A 14292-nucleotide genomic window follows, 5' to 3' on the forward strand; every position below is an offset into this window, starting at 1 on the left:
AGGCTTGAACGTGCGGTGAGTGGGCTAGTGGAACTGCCACAGCTCACGGGTAAAAGCCGGACAACCTACCTCGTAAGGTAAACCTCCAAGGCTTACCGACGCTGGGTGGTTCACAGCAGGCCCTGCTCGCCTATCTGATTGGTGGCGCGCTTCGCGCCGGCGCTCGATGGTGGTTCAAGTGTCTTCGTGGGTTCACTCCCGAAGGACTTGGCGTTGGTCGCGGTGGGTCTGTGGGTCGGACGATGCTATGGAAATGTCATCACATGCATCATCGCGACAGACCGACGTCCGCGACACTTGGTGAGGAGGAGGAGAGTGTACTATGGCCGCAGCGCCACCGGTCCTCCCTCCACTAGCATGTGGTGCTCCATTGGAGTGTCGGCCCGAGGGCCCCGCTGGCCTCGGTTCATCCTTGTTGGCGATGCCGATGAGGCTCCGGATGGTAGCTCTCCATTTGTCGAGCTTCCCTGCGGCGGGAGGGAAGTCGAGGAGCAACTGTGCGCGCTAGGGCCTCTGCCGGCATCGGCGGCAGTGAAACCTGCATGGACCGTGACGCGCTTCGACTTCTAACCACGTTAGAAGGAGCTCTATCACGACTCCACGGTTGCATGCCATTTTCGCCAGCACCTCGGCAAGCGTGCAGGTCTTCTGCGTCCCGTGAGTGATGTACGAGACTCTTCACGCGGCGGCGCCCGGGGTCTCCAGCGTGGTGACGCTGTTCGTCGCGCGTAGCCTAAGAGGAGCGCGCCGTGGGCACCGGCGTGGGCGTCTTCGAAGCCGCAACACCGTCTACAGGCAGTGCGATGTTGTTCTTGGAGGGCCCCGCGCCGCCTGCGGGGGGCCCAGCTCCATCTTTGGATTTGACGACGTGCGGCTCGTTTCCTGGCACACGAGCGTCGTCGCCCACCAGGCTCTGGCTGTCAGAGCGGTGTTGGTGTTCGTGGGCCGCGCCGCGGGTTTTGTCTGCAACTGGTCCGCTGCCCGCCTGCGCCGGGACGGGCCTTTTGGCTCCTGACGAGCCGATCGCCGTGGTGTTCTTCTTCTTAGGAGCCATGGCGATGAAGAATAGCTAAACTAGCTGCTAAAGCCGATTCTCACAACTGCGCCCCCTACCTGGCGCGCCAAAGATGTCGGGGAAACGACACCTATGGGATCACAAGAATCCCAACTACGGTTGGCGGGGTGCGGGGTTGAGCGAAGAGCGGATTTAATAGAGAGCACGCGGTTCATTTACCCAGGTTCGGGCCGCGAGGATGCGTAAAACCCTAGTCCTACTTTGGTGGATGTATTGAGTGTTTGTGTTCCTGAGCTAGCTACGGGGTGTAACGTGCTCAGAAAAGCCGAATCCTTCTCCTCGTCGCCTCGGGCCTCCTTTTATAGAAAAAGGGGTTGCCACAGTGGCACACAGGAGGTGGAAAGGTCTACAGTGTTGCGAGGTTATCCCTCGTGAGGGAGTCCTGGACTAGGGGGTGTCCGGACAGCCGGACTATCATCGTCCGCCGGACTCCAAGACTATGAAGATACAAGATTGAAGACTCCGTCCCGTGTCCGGATGGGACTTTCCTTGGCGTGGAAGGCAAGCTTGGCGATACGGATATGTAGATCTCCTATCATTGTAACCGACTCTGTGTAACCCTAGCCCTCTCTGGTGTCTATATAAACCGGAAGGCTTTAGTCCGTAGAACAATAACCATTACAACAATCATACCATAGGCTAGCTTCTAGGGTTTAGCCTCCTTGATCTCATGGTAGATCCACTCTTGTACTACCCATATCATCAATATCAATCAAGCAGGAGTAGGGCTTTACCTCCATCGAGAGGGCCCGAACCTGGGTAAAAACATCGTGTCCCTTGTCTCCTGTTACCATCCGCCTAGACGCACAGTTCGGGACCCCCTACCCGAGATCCGCCGGTTTTGACACCGACATTAGTGCTTTCATTGAGAGTTCCTCTGTGTCGTCACCGATAGGCTCGATGGCTTCTTCAAACAACAACAACGCCGCCAGGGTGAGACTTTTCTCCCCGGACAGATCTTCGTATTCGGCGGCTTCGCACTGCGGGCCAATTCACTTGGCCATCTGGAGCAGATCGAAAGCTACGCCCCTGGCCGTCAGGTCAGATTTGGAAGCCTAAACTTCACGGCGGACATCCGCGGAGACTTGATCTTCGATGGATCCGATCCACAGCCGAGCGCGCCACGCTGTCGCGATGGGCACGATCTAGCTCTGCCACCGGACAGCGCCTTGGAGGCCGCACATGAACCCGCTCCGACATGTAGTTCGGAGCTGATCGCGCAGATCGAGGACGAGTGGCTGGACGCCTCCTCGGAAGCTGCAACTTCCACGGCGATGGAGCCGAACACTGGCCTTGTCCCCTATAAAGCTCGTGACTCTGAGGTGCCGGACTCCCTGCCGGACTCTAAACCTCCTGGGCCCCCGCCAATCGAATCCGATTGGGCGCCGATTATGGAGTTCACCGCTGTGGACATCTTTCAGCACTCACCCTTTGGCGACATCCTAAATTCGCTAAAGCATCTCTCCCTATCCGGAGAGCCCTGGCTGGACTATGGCTAGGATGGTTGGGATGCGGACGACGAAGAAATTCAAAACCCACCCACCACCCACTTTGTAGCCACTGTCGACGATCTAACCGACATGCTAGACTATGACTCCGAAGACATCGACGGTATGGACGACGATGCCGGAGACGAACAAGAACCAGTGCCTACGGGGCACTGGAAGACCACCTCGTCATATGACATATACATGGTGGACACCCCAAAAGATGGGGACGGAGAAGAAGCAGCGGAGGCAGATTCCTTAAAGAAACAGCCCAAGCGCCGATGTCAGCGGCGCCGCTCTAAATCCCGCCACAGCAAGAATGGAGATTCTGGCACAGGGGATAATAACACCCCAGAGAGTGCCGAAGACAATCCCCTCCTGCAAGATTCAGCGCAGGAGGATGCAGAAGCAAGCCCTCACGAGAGAGCGGCAGACGAAGAGGTTGAGGATGATAATTACATACCTCCCTCCGGAGACGAGGCAAGCCTCAATGACGACGAATTCGTCGTGCCCGAGGATCCCGTCGAATAGGAGCGTTTCAAACACAGGCTAATGGCCACAGCAAATAGCCTAAAGAAAAAGCAGCAGCAGCTTCAAGCTGATCAAGACCTGCTGGCCGACAGATGGACCGAGGTCCTCGCGGCCGAAGAGTATGAACTCGAACGCCCCTCCAAGAGCTACCCAAAACGCAAGTTGCTCCCCCGATTAGAAGAGGAAGCATACATACCTTCATCACCAGCGCACAATACGGCCGACCGACCACCCCGTGGTCGCGACAGAGAGGCATCCAGGCCTTCCATCAAGACCGTACCCTGGCATCGCTCGAAAAGTACGAAGCCACGGGGGAACGCGCCGGACTTGTGGGATATATTGGAGGATAAGGCAAGACAATCTAGATCTATTTATGGATCACGTGGGCACCCCACGACCCACGACGAATACCGTCGAGCCGGATACAATAACTCCGGCCGGGCCAAACACAGCAGACAACGCTCCCTGGAGCTACGTCATGATATTTCTCAATACAGAGGCGCCGCACACCCGCTATGCTTCACTGACGAAGTAATGGATCATCAAATCCCTGAAGGGTTTAAACCCGTAAACATTGAATCCTACGATGGCACGACTGACCCCATGGTTTGGATCGAAGATTATCTCCTTCACATCCATATGGCCCGCGGTGACGATCTCCACGCCATCAAATATCTCCCGCTCAAGCTTAAAGGACCAGCTCGGCATTGGCTTAACAGCCTACCCATAGAGTCAATTGGGTGTTGGGAGGACCTGGAAGCCGCATTCCTCGACAACTTCCAGGGCACATACGTGCGACCACCAGACGCCGATGACCTAAGCCACATAATCCAGCAGCCAGACGAATCGGGCAGACAATTCTGGACATGGTTCTTAACAAAGAAAAATCAAATCGTCGACTGTCCGGATGCAGAGGCCCTCACAGCCTTCAAACATAACATCCGCGATGAGTGGCTAGCCCGGCACCTAGGACAGGAAAAGTCGAAATCCATGGCAGCCCTAACATCATTAATGACCCGCTTCTGTGCGGGAGAGGATAGCTGGCTAGCTCGCAGCAACAACCTCAGCAAAAATGCTGGTAGTCCGGACACTAAGGACCACAATGGCAGGTCGCGTCGAAGCAAAAATAAACGCCGCGTTAACGGCGACGACAAGGAGGATACGGCAGTTAACGCCGGATTCCGAGGCTCTAAACCCGGTCAACAGAAGAAGCCATTCAAAAGAATCACTCCGGGTCCGTCCAATTTGTACCGAATACTCGACCGCTCATGCCAGATACATGGCACCCCCGAAAAGCCAGCTAACCACACCAACAGAGATTGTTGGGTATTTAAGCAGGCAGGCAAGTTAATTGCCGAAAACAACGACAAGCGGCTGCACAGCGACGACGAGGAAGAGACCCGACCGCCGAACAGTAGAGGACAGAAGGGTTTCCCCCCACAAGTGCGGACGGTGAACATGATATACGCAACCCATATACCCAAGAGGGAGCGGAAGCGTGCACTAAGGGACGTATATGCGATGGAGCCAGTCGCCCCTAAGTTCAATCCATGGTCCTTTTGCCCGATCACTTTCGATCGAAGAGACCATCCGACCAGTATCCGCCATGGCGGATTCGCCGCATTGGTTTTAGACCCAATCGTCAATGGATTTCACCTCACGAGAGTCCTGATGGACGGCGGCAGTAGCCTGAACCTACTTTATCAGGATACAGTGCGCAAGATGGGCATAGACCCCTCAAGGTTTAAACCTACAAAGACGACCTTCAAAGGCGTCATACCAAGTGTTGAGACCAATTGTATAGGCTTAGTCACGCTGGAAGTGGTCTTCGGATCCCCGGACAATTTCCGGAGCGAGGAGTTAATCTTCGACATAGTCCCGTTCCGCAGCGGCTATCATGCTCTGCTCGGACGAACCGCGTTCGCAAAGTTCAACGCGGGCCGCATTACGCATACCTCAAGCTCAAGATGCCAGGCCCTCGTGGAGTCATCACGGTCAACGGAAATATGGAACGCTCCCTCCGAACGGAGGAACATACAGCGGCTCTCGCGGCAGAAGTACAGAGCAGCCTTCTAAGGCAATTTTCGAGTCCGGCCGTTAACCGGCCGGACACGGCCAAACGCGCCCGGAGCAACATCAACCAAGACCACCTGGCACATTCCGAGCACGCGTAGCAATGCGGCCCCAACCCCAGCCCTTGCCTAATTGCAAGACCAACCCTCCGCGTACATCATTACGCTCTGGAGATACCATGGGCCTAGGGGGAGGGGCACGACCACAACAGACCCAGAGTGCGGCTCGACCACACCAGGGGCTCACAAGTGTGTCGCTCTTTTTTATTATTATTTTCCTTCTTTGTATACACAGGACTCCGTTCACCAGAGGCCCTGTCCGACGGCGAACCCGCCGAACTCACGATGCAACAGCCAGGGAGGGAAGAAGGCTGCGATGAACACTCAGGTGGTCTCCATTACGAGCATTAAATTTGATTATATACGCCAGTACGCAGCCCACCCCTGGAGGGGGACATGTTTAATTAGTCCAATCCCTTGCTTACCACACTATTTATATCATTCCGCACTCGTAGCAGAATTCCTTGAATACATAATGCAACACTTTTTGCCTGTTATTGCATTACTTTACATATATGTTCATTAATGACATCTTGCACCCGTATATTTTGGTACGGCCGAATACACCAGGGGCTTATGTTCCCCGCATTATGGTGTGATAAGTCCGAACACTTTCACAAGTGCGGCACCCCAAACTTATAGCATTATATGAATCGGCTCCGAATCATGTCTTGGGTTAATAGTTGGGTTTGCCCGGCTCCCACGTTTTGGTACCTTATGTTCCGTTCTGTCGGCTAAGGTGGCACTGGGAGAACCACTGCGATTGCGCCCCGGTTGAGCTGGGCGAGCGCCTCAGTGGAGAAAGCTAAAACTGACAGTCATGATAAGGCGAGAGACTGGTCGCTGTTCGAGAGGTCTTTTCGAGTCCTTAAAGACTTATGCCGCGTCAAGCGAAGAACCGGATAATGTCCGGCCAAGGCGTGGATAGCACCCCCAACTTGGTCTTCCAAATACTAGGGGCTTCGCCGAAATTTAAAATTATAGAATTCTATGGCTAAGTGAGAGTGTTCAAGCATTATAAGTCCGGTTGCCTTGTTCGTTGTGTTGAGCGCCTCCCTAGATGGACCCAAGAATGGGAACAAGAGTGCTCAAGTTTATCCCGAACACCCCAGCACTCGCGGCTTGGGGGCTGAAGCCGACAACTTTCCATCTCTCAGATTTTATAAACGGCCGCACAGAAGGTAATATTTTAAATCAAACAAGCGTTGCTTAGCGCATATGAACAAAGTTTTCAGCGCACAGGATAATACATAGCGAGTCTACTCAATAATTACATCTCTGGGGAACTCATCCGCAATCTTGCGGGCACCCTTCAGGACAGTCTTATAGTACATCTCGGGCGTACGATACTCCTTGCCCGCTGGCGGCGCGTCAGTGATAAGCTTCTCCGCATCCAGCCTGTCCCAGTGCACCTTTGCGCAGGCAAGGGCCCGACGAGCACCTTCAATACAGGCGGAGCGCTTGACGACCTCCAACAAGGGGCACGCATCCACCAGCCGCCGCACGAGGCCGAAGTAGCTCCCAGGCATGGCCTCTCCACGCCACAGCCGGACTATAAGGCCCTTCATGGCCTGCTCGGCTACCTTGTGGAGCTCGACCAGCTGCTTCAGCTGGTCGCTAGGGGGCACCAGAAGGCCGGCCTCAGCGTACTGAGACCAGAAGACCTTCTCCGTTGAGCTCCCCTCCTCGCCACGGTAGAATGCGGCGGCATCGGATACACTGCGAGGCAGATCTGCAAACTCCCCTGGAGAGCTCCGAATTCGGGTAAGTGTCAGGTAGTTTACATTAACATGCTTGCTTTGCATGAAAAATGCCTTACCCGCCGCTATTTTCTTCACATCCTCAACCTCCTGAAGGGCCTTATGGGCCTCGGCCTTGGCGGCTTTGGCACTTTCGAGAGCCGATGCAAGCTCGGACTCTCGAGTCTTTGAGTCGCTCTCCAAACTCTCATGCTTTTCCATGAGAGCCAGGAGCTCTTGCCGCACTTCTGCCACCCGCGCCTCCTGCTTCTCTCGCTCTGCCCGTTCCGTGGCCGCACTGCGTTCGGTCGCAGACACAGCCTCCTTCAGGGTTGCCACCTCGTTCATGGCCCCTGCAGTACCCATGTTATCCTTGTTATTTTTATTGCAACCTAAATCCTTTTCTGTAAGGTAACTATTCAAAGTGGTGTTACTCACCTTCTTTGTCCTCGAGCTGCTTCTTGGCACGGCCGAGCTCTTGCTCGGACCGCTCGAGATCCTGCTTCAATGCATCGACCTCCGCAGTCAGTGCGGCAGAGGTCAACAGCGCAGCCTGCAAACCCATATTGACATAATTTTTAGCAACCCTGCGTATATCTTCTTTAGATCCTCAGTCCGGCTTTTCTTTTCGAACACCGAACCGAGCATCAGGGGCTACTGTCTATGCGGTATTACATTACATAATTTTAACTTCTTACCTCAAAGCTTGTTAGAAGGCTGCTGTAGGCTTCGGTCAGCCCGATCTTGGCGAGCTGAACCTTCTGAATCACCGCACTCATGATAGTGCGGTGTTCTTCCTCGATGGAAGCGCCTTTGAGTGCCTCCAACAAGTTGTCCGGCGCCTCCGGTTGGACGGGGGCCGCCGGTGTCACGGTCTTGCCCTTCTTGTGAAGGGGCCGCCTGCCGGACTCCGGGACCACTGCGGGTTCCGGTGTGGAGTCCGGCGCAAAGTCCGGGAGGCTGCCTTGCGGCGCCTCCAGAGCCTCCTCCTGATGGGTCCTCTCCTGGGATCCCACCTCGGCGTCCTCAGCGGCGCGAGGGTTGGAGGCAGTCGGAATGGAATCCACATCCGATGGAGCCAACGACCCGCTCGATGAAGCGGGAAGATCATCGTCGGCTGGACTGCAGGTAGTATGCAGCATTAGAAGAACACTATGTGACATGAAAAGAAATTATAAATCATTCAGGAATCCGGATACTTACGATCTCGCCGGAGGCCTGGCCCTCGAGGGCCACTCTTCTTCGCCAACGTTGGTGTTGGCGGAGCTGTCCGGGGGAATAGTTCTTCCCCTCTTGGACCCTTCGGCCTCCCCTGTTGGGGAGGCCTTCCTCTTCCTCTCTCCCTCCTCTGGGAGAGAGTCCTCTGTTTCCTCCTCGTCTTCGGGGGAGGAATCCGCCTCAGAGTCATCGGACACCTGAAAACGGGAACTCTTTCGAGTACCCGTGGCCACCTTCTTGGCCTTCTTCTTCGGCACCACTTGTGGTGCCGGAACCAGCAGCCCCGCTAGACGGGCGTCCACTGGGTTTTCTGGCATGGGAGCCGGGCAGATGAGCTGCTCGGCCTTCTTCATCCTGTCCTGTCAAAGGAAAAGGGAGATTGAAACCCGCTTAGGGTCGAACTATTAACAACAAGTGTCCCGTAAAGGGGTAGAATCACTTACCTCGTCAGCTGGACGCTGCGAGTGAAATCCGCGATCTTCCGTCGCGGATGCGGGGGCTTCGGCGCCCTTAAACAGCACCCTCCAGGCGCCTTCGTACGTCGTCTTGAAGAGCCCGCTCAGCGCCTGGTGCTGTGCCGGATCAAACTCCCACAGGTTAAATGCCCGTTCTTGGCATGGGAGAATCCGGCGGACGAGCATGACTTGGACCACATTAACAAGCCTGAGCTTCTTGTTCACCAGCTTCTGGATACAGGCTTGGAGTCCCGTCAGCTCCTTCGAACTACCCCATAGCAAGCCCTTCTCTTTCCAGGAGGTGAGCTGCACAGGGATACCAGATCTGAACTCGGGGGCCGCCGCCCACGTAGGGCCGCGCAGCTCGGTGATGTAGAACCACCCCGACTGCCACCCCTTGACGGACTACACGAAGGCCCCCTCGAACCAGAGGACGTTGGGCATCTTGCCCAACATGGCGCCTCCACACTCCGCCTGCGTGCCCTTCACTACCTTCGGCTTGGCATTGAAGGTCTTGAGCCACAAGCCGAAGTGGGGCTGGATGCAGAGGAAGGCCTCGCACACGATGATAAATGCCGAGATGTTGAGGATGAAGTTCGGCGCCAGATCATGGAAATCTAGGCCGTAGTAGAACATGAGCCCCCGGACAAAAGGGTGAAGTGGAAAGCCCAGTCCGCGGAGGAAGTGGGGAAGGAAAACGACCCTCTCATGGGGCCTGGGGGTGGGGATGAGCTGCCCCTTGTCGGGCAGCCAGTGCGCAATGTCGCCGGAAAGGTATCCGGCACTGCGCAGTTTGGCGATGTGCTCCTCCTTAACGGTGGAGGCCAACCATTTACCTCCCGCTCCGGACATGGTCGGAGAAGGTTGAGACGAGACGCACGGACTTGGGCGCTGGAGCTCGAGAGTGCGCAGAGATGGATAAGCAAAGGAGGAAGAAGGCGTAGGTGAAAAGGTGGATCCTTATCCCCTTATATATAGGCGGACGAAGACTATGCGTCCCCACCAGCCTAGTAAAACTCGCTTATCTCCCAAGCGCCACCATCAATGGCGCGGTTGGGTTACCCACGTCCGTATTGATGAGAATCCCGGAATAAGGGGAACACGATCTCTGCTTCGACAAGACGTGCCAAGGAAACCGCTTCGCTAAACGCGCTGAGGTGGTATAATAAAAAACAATTCAAGTAAGGACTTGGTAGTGGCATGACGTCGCGCTACAAGATACGTCAGCAGATTGAACCTGTGTGCATGTTATTCTCTCTACGGTGGAATGTGGAATTTATTTTGCAGAGCCGGACACTATCCTGGTGTTCACGATCTTCTACGGATTATTCGGAGGAGGAACCCGCCTTGCAATGCCGAACATTATGCGCGCCAGACTCATCGTCATTGAAGCCATGTTCAGGGGCTACTGAGGGAGTCCTGGACTAGGGAGTGTCCGGACAGCCGGACTATCATCGTCCGCCGGACTCCAAGACTACGAAGATACAAGATTGAAGACTCCGTCCCGTGTCCGGATGGGACTTTCCTTGGCGTCGAAGGCAAGCTTAGCGATACGGATATGTAGATCTTCTATCATTGTAACCGACTCTGTGTAACCCTAGCCCTCTCCGGTGTCTATATAAACCGGAAGGCTTTAGTCCGTAGGATAACAACCATTACAACAATCATATGATAGGCTAGCTTCTAGGGTTTAGCCTCCTTGATCTCGTGGTAGATCCACTCTTGTACTACCCATATCATCAATATCAATCAAGCAGGAGTAGGGTTTTACCTCCATCGAGAGGGCCCGAACCTGGGTAAAAACATCGTGTCCCTTGTCTCCTGTTACCATCCGCCTAGACGCACAGTTCGGGACCCCCTACCCGAGATCCGCCGGTTTTGACACCGACACCTCGTATTACAGGACAAGATGCATTTAATGCATCGCTTAGGTGTCCCTTTTGCTTTATCGGGGACGGGAACGGAGCCCGTCCCGTCCGTGGCCGCCTCGCCTGGCTTCGACACGCGCCCAGGCCAGCGGTGCGTGTGGCGCCATGTAGGCAGGTAGGCAGCTAAAGTGGTGCGGTGGTGGAGCCTTCACGAAGATTTGCATGCCACCACACCGATGCTTGCTGAGTTGGCATAGAAGCCGCCCGTTGCCACGCAGGTGCATACCCAGCTGGTTGAGCTAGCAGCAGCTTGGGGACGGTCGGTGGAGTCTTGGTCGATGCGGGCCTGGCTGTGGCCCCGCTGATGCCTTCGGCAAGGGCCTTGCCGGGGCCCCGACATGGGTCTTGCTGTGGCGTTGCAGTTGTCCCCGGCAAGGCGCTTGCCGGGGTCCCGTGGATCTCCTTGGGTAGAATCCCGCCAAGGGTCACCGTCTTCTGGTTCTCATCTGATCTTGTCTGTTCATGATCTTGATGAAGATCTGCATGTCACCAATGGAAGTGCCTCCCGAGTCTTTGCCTTAACGTAGTTGACTACGTTTGGAAGCCGTGGGCTCAAGGGTGGCTCGTTCCGTGGGTGCTTGGGCAAGTTGCCCCGGCAAGGGCCTCGCCGGGGGAGCCTGCTCTGCCCCTATGTTCATCGTGTCTTTGGTCTTGGCGTCGCCTTTGGCCATCTTGTGTTCCATCACCCTTCCTCTGCCCTGCTCGGTGTGGCCATGGCGCGTGGCTCTGACTGCCCGTGCACAAGTAGAGGGGTACAAAGGTGTGCCCCTAATTTTGTACACCGACATACACGGTCAGTAGAAGAAACTGTGTGGCAAAGGCTGTCCATCACACACTGTTTTTATGTGGTAAACATTTGCGCAAGGTGGCCTAACGCAAACAGTTTTCAAGAGAAAGTCGTGTGTGATTGTTCATTGATCCAACACGGTTTATTCCTAGAAACTGTGTGCGTTGCCTGAGGTCATCGCCCATGCTATTTTTTCAATAACTGTTTGCAATATCAAAACCCAATTAGCAGGACGATTCGCCATTAGCAAGCTAATTGCCCTATTATTAATAATCCATTTATTAATCTAATTGACATTCATATTAAGCACACAATATATTTCATTTCCATATTAAGGAAGCAGAATTTCATAATTGAAATACATCAGAGTACAACATGATATATCTTCAGTACTCAGCTACCCCATTACACAATTGCACCAGCACCAAGTTCCACATGCAACATGTAGAACCTTTCGAAATTAGCATCATAGACGGTATATAGACAAATGCATCTCATCTAAAAAACTGCTGAAGCGGAAGGCGAATATTGAGCCTTCATTCATGTTGAAGGTCTTTGCAACTTTAGGCCAGTGCCTGTGGATGATTGACCGTCCATCCTTCGTCCTCTTCAGGAACACTTCAATATTGAACCGTGGGTGTTGTATGAAAACCTTCCTCGCCTCCTAACCATAGAGGTGGTTTGAGAGGTAATCATCAGTGAACTGCTTTGGAAAGGCCCAAAAACAAGGATGTGCATAAATATCTTCTCTATATTGGAAATGGGGCAAAGGAATAAGAAAAGGCAAGGTATAATAGTTAGTACCAACTTGTAGTGAACTGATGTCTTCTTCATTCTGCAGACAAAGATCTTGTTGTTTTTTGTCGCTAATTTCTTCATCCTAACAATCTTTCTGAGTTTCTTGATTTGATTGATATTCATGGACAACTCATTTCCCCATATGCAAAAAGGGTCGAACAGTGGGTCAAAACCTCTGAGAGCAGGACCTACAGGTGCAAGACCAAATTGTTAAAAACCAAGATATTAGAATGGTTCCTGCAATTGCATAATAATGTGCTATTAGAGAACGGACCATGCACGTGCTAACCTCGATTGTAAACCTTAGTGCTTCCCATTGTTTCCCTGCAACACATATAAGGTAGTTAGTCATCAGGTCAAGTAAGGGTTCGCATGCTATCAGAAAAATATGTTGATGAAAAATAAGCACATTGCAAATTCATCAGATTAATTCAAGTCACATGGAAAACCCATTTATCCAAACCAAGCATAATTAAGAACTAGGAAATATAGCACTTGTATATGTTTCTCATGTATTAAGTGCAGCCAAATTCGATTTATTCCTCACATGCACAACAATACAAAATTCTACCCACGACAATTGGACATCGCATTGCAGAATTGAACCAAGCAGTTAACTAAACAACACAACAAATGAACCAAACATGAACGGAGGACCACATTGCACAATATAACATACTCCTAATAGAAGATCAGACAGTTAACCAAATAGTTAACTACAACCAATTGTAGCAATTGTATTTGTTTCTCATGTATTTACTACAGCCAAGTTCAATTTATTCCTCACATGGTATACAATAACAAAATGCACCCACAACTATTGAACATCACGTTGCAGAATTGAACCAAACAGTTAACTAAATACCACAACACAAATGAACCAAATGTTAACTGAGCACCACATTGTACAATGTATAACCAAACCAAGCATGCTTGACAACTTTGAAATATAGCATTTGTATTCGTTTCTCATGTATTTTGTAAAGATAAATTCGATTTATTTCTCACATGGAAGACAATACAAAATTGGATCCTGAAGAATTGAACATCACATTTGCAGAATTGAACCAAATAGTTAACTGAAGACGAGAACTAATGAACAAAACAGTTAATAAGTGAGCACCAAGTAGTATTTCTATTTAGTACAAGTGGAGGCTAGCAAAAAGATTGAGAAGCAACCAACCAAGAAATGAAAAATCACATAAGTGAGCATTAAGCATAACTAACACCGAATAATGCACCACAAGTAGGATGTAATTTAGTTGCATAACTACTGACTTTCGTGCTTGCATAGGGAATCACAAACCTAAACACCAATATTCTCACTAAAGCATAATTACTCACCAACATGACCACATATTATTATCTCCATAATGTAAAACTATTGCAAGGAATCAAACTTATCATATCCAATGATCTACATGAAAGTTTTTATTATATACCTCTTGAATATCTATCACTTTGGGACTAAATTTATATATTACCATTGCTACTCACAAGCTCTCAAATAAATTTAAGCGAAGGACGAGAGCATAAGTATTTCTTCAAAATTTTCAACTCTGAAAATAATCTAAGTGAAGCATGAGAGTAAATGACAAACTACTCCAAAAAGAAATAAGAGAAGATCAAGCGAGTAGTTATGTAAATGGGTAGCTATTTGAGGACTCTCTATTATTTAAAAGTTTCAGATCTAAGTATTTTATTAAAACAGGAAGCAAAACAAAATAAAATAAAATTCTAAGAATGGCACACATCATGTGAAGAAGCAAAAACTCAGGCTCAACCGAGGCTAACCGATAATTGTTGATGAAGAAAAGTGGGATGCCTACCGGGGCATCCCCAAGCTTAGATGTTTGAGACTTCTTGGAATATTAACTTGGGATGCCTTGGGCATCCCCAAGCTTGATCTCTTGTGTCTTCTTCATTCCTCTCATAACACGGTTTCCCTAATTCTTAAAAACTTCATCCACACAAAACTGAACAAGAACTCGTAAGATACGTTAGTATAAATCAATGCAACACCTTATCATTCTCCACCGTATCAAATCACTAAAATTATAATTTAACATTGCATACTAAATGTTGATGTCTACTACCCAAGTTTATTCTTGTAGACTCGTGTTGGGCCTCCAAGCGCAGAGT

Source organism: Triticum aestivum, chromosome 1B (genome assembly GCF_018294505.1).
Source record: "Triticum aestivum cultivar Chinese Spring chromosome 1B, IWGSC CS RefSeq v2.1, whole genome shotgun sequence".
NCBI classification, from domain to species: Eukaryota; Viridiplantae; Streptophyta; class Magnoliopsida; order Poales; family Poaceae; genus Triticum; species Triticum aestivum.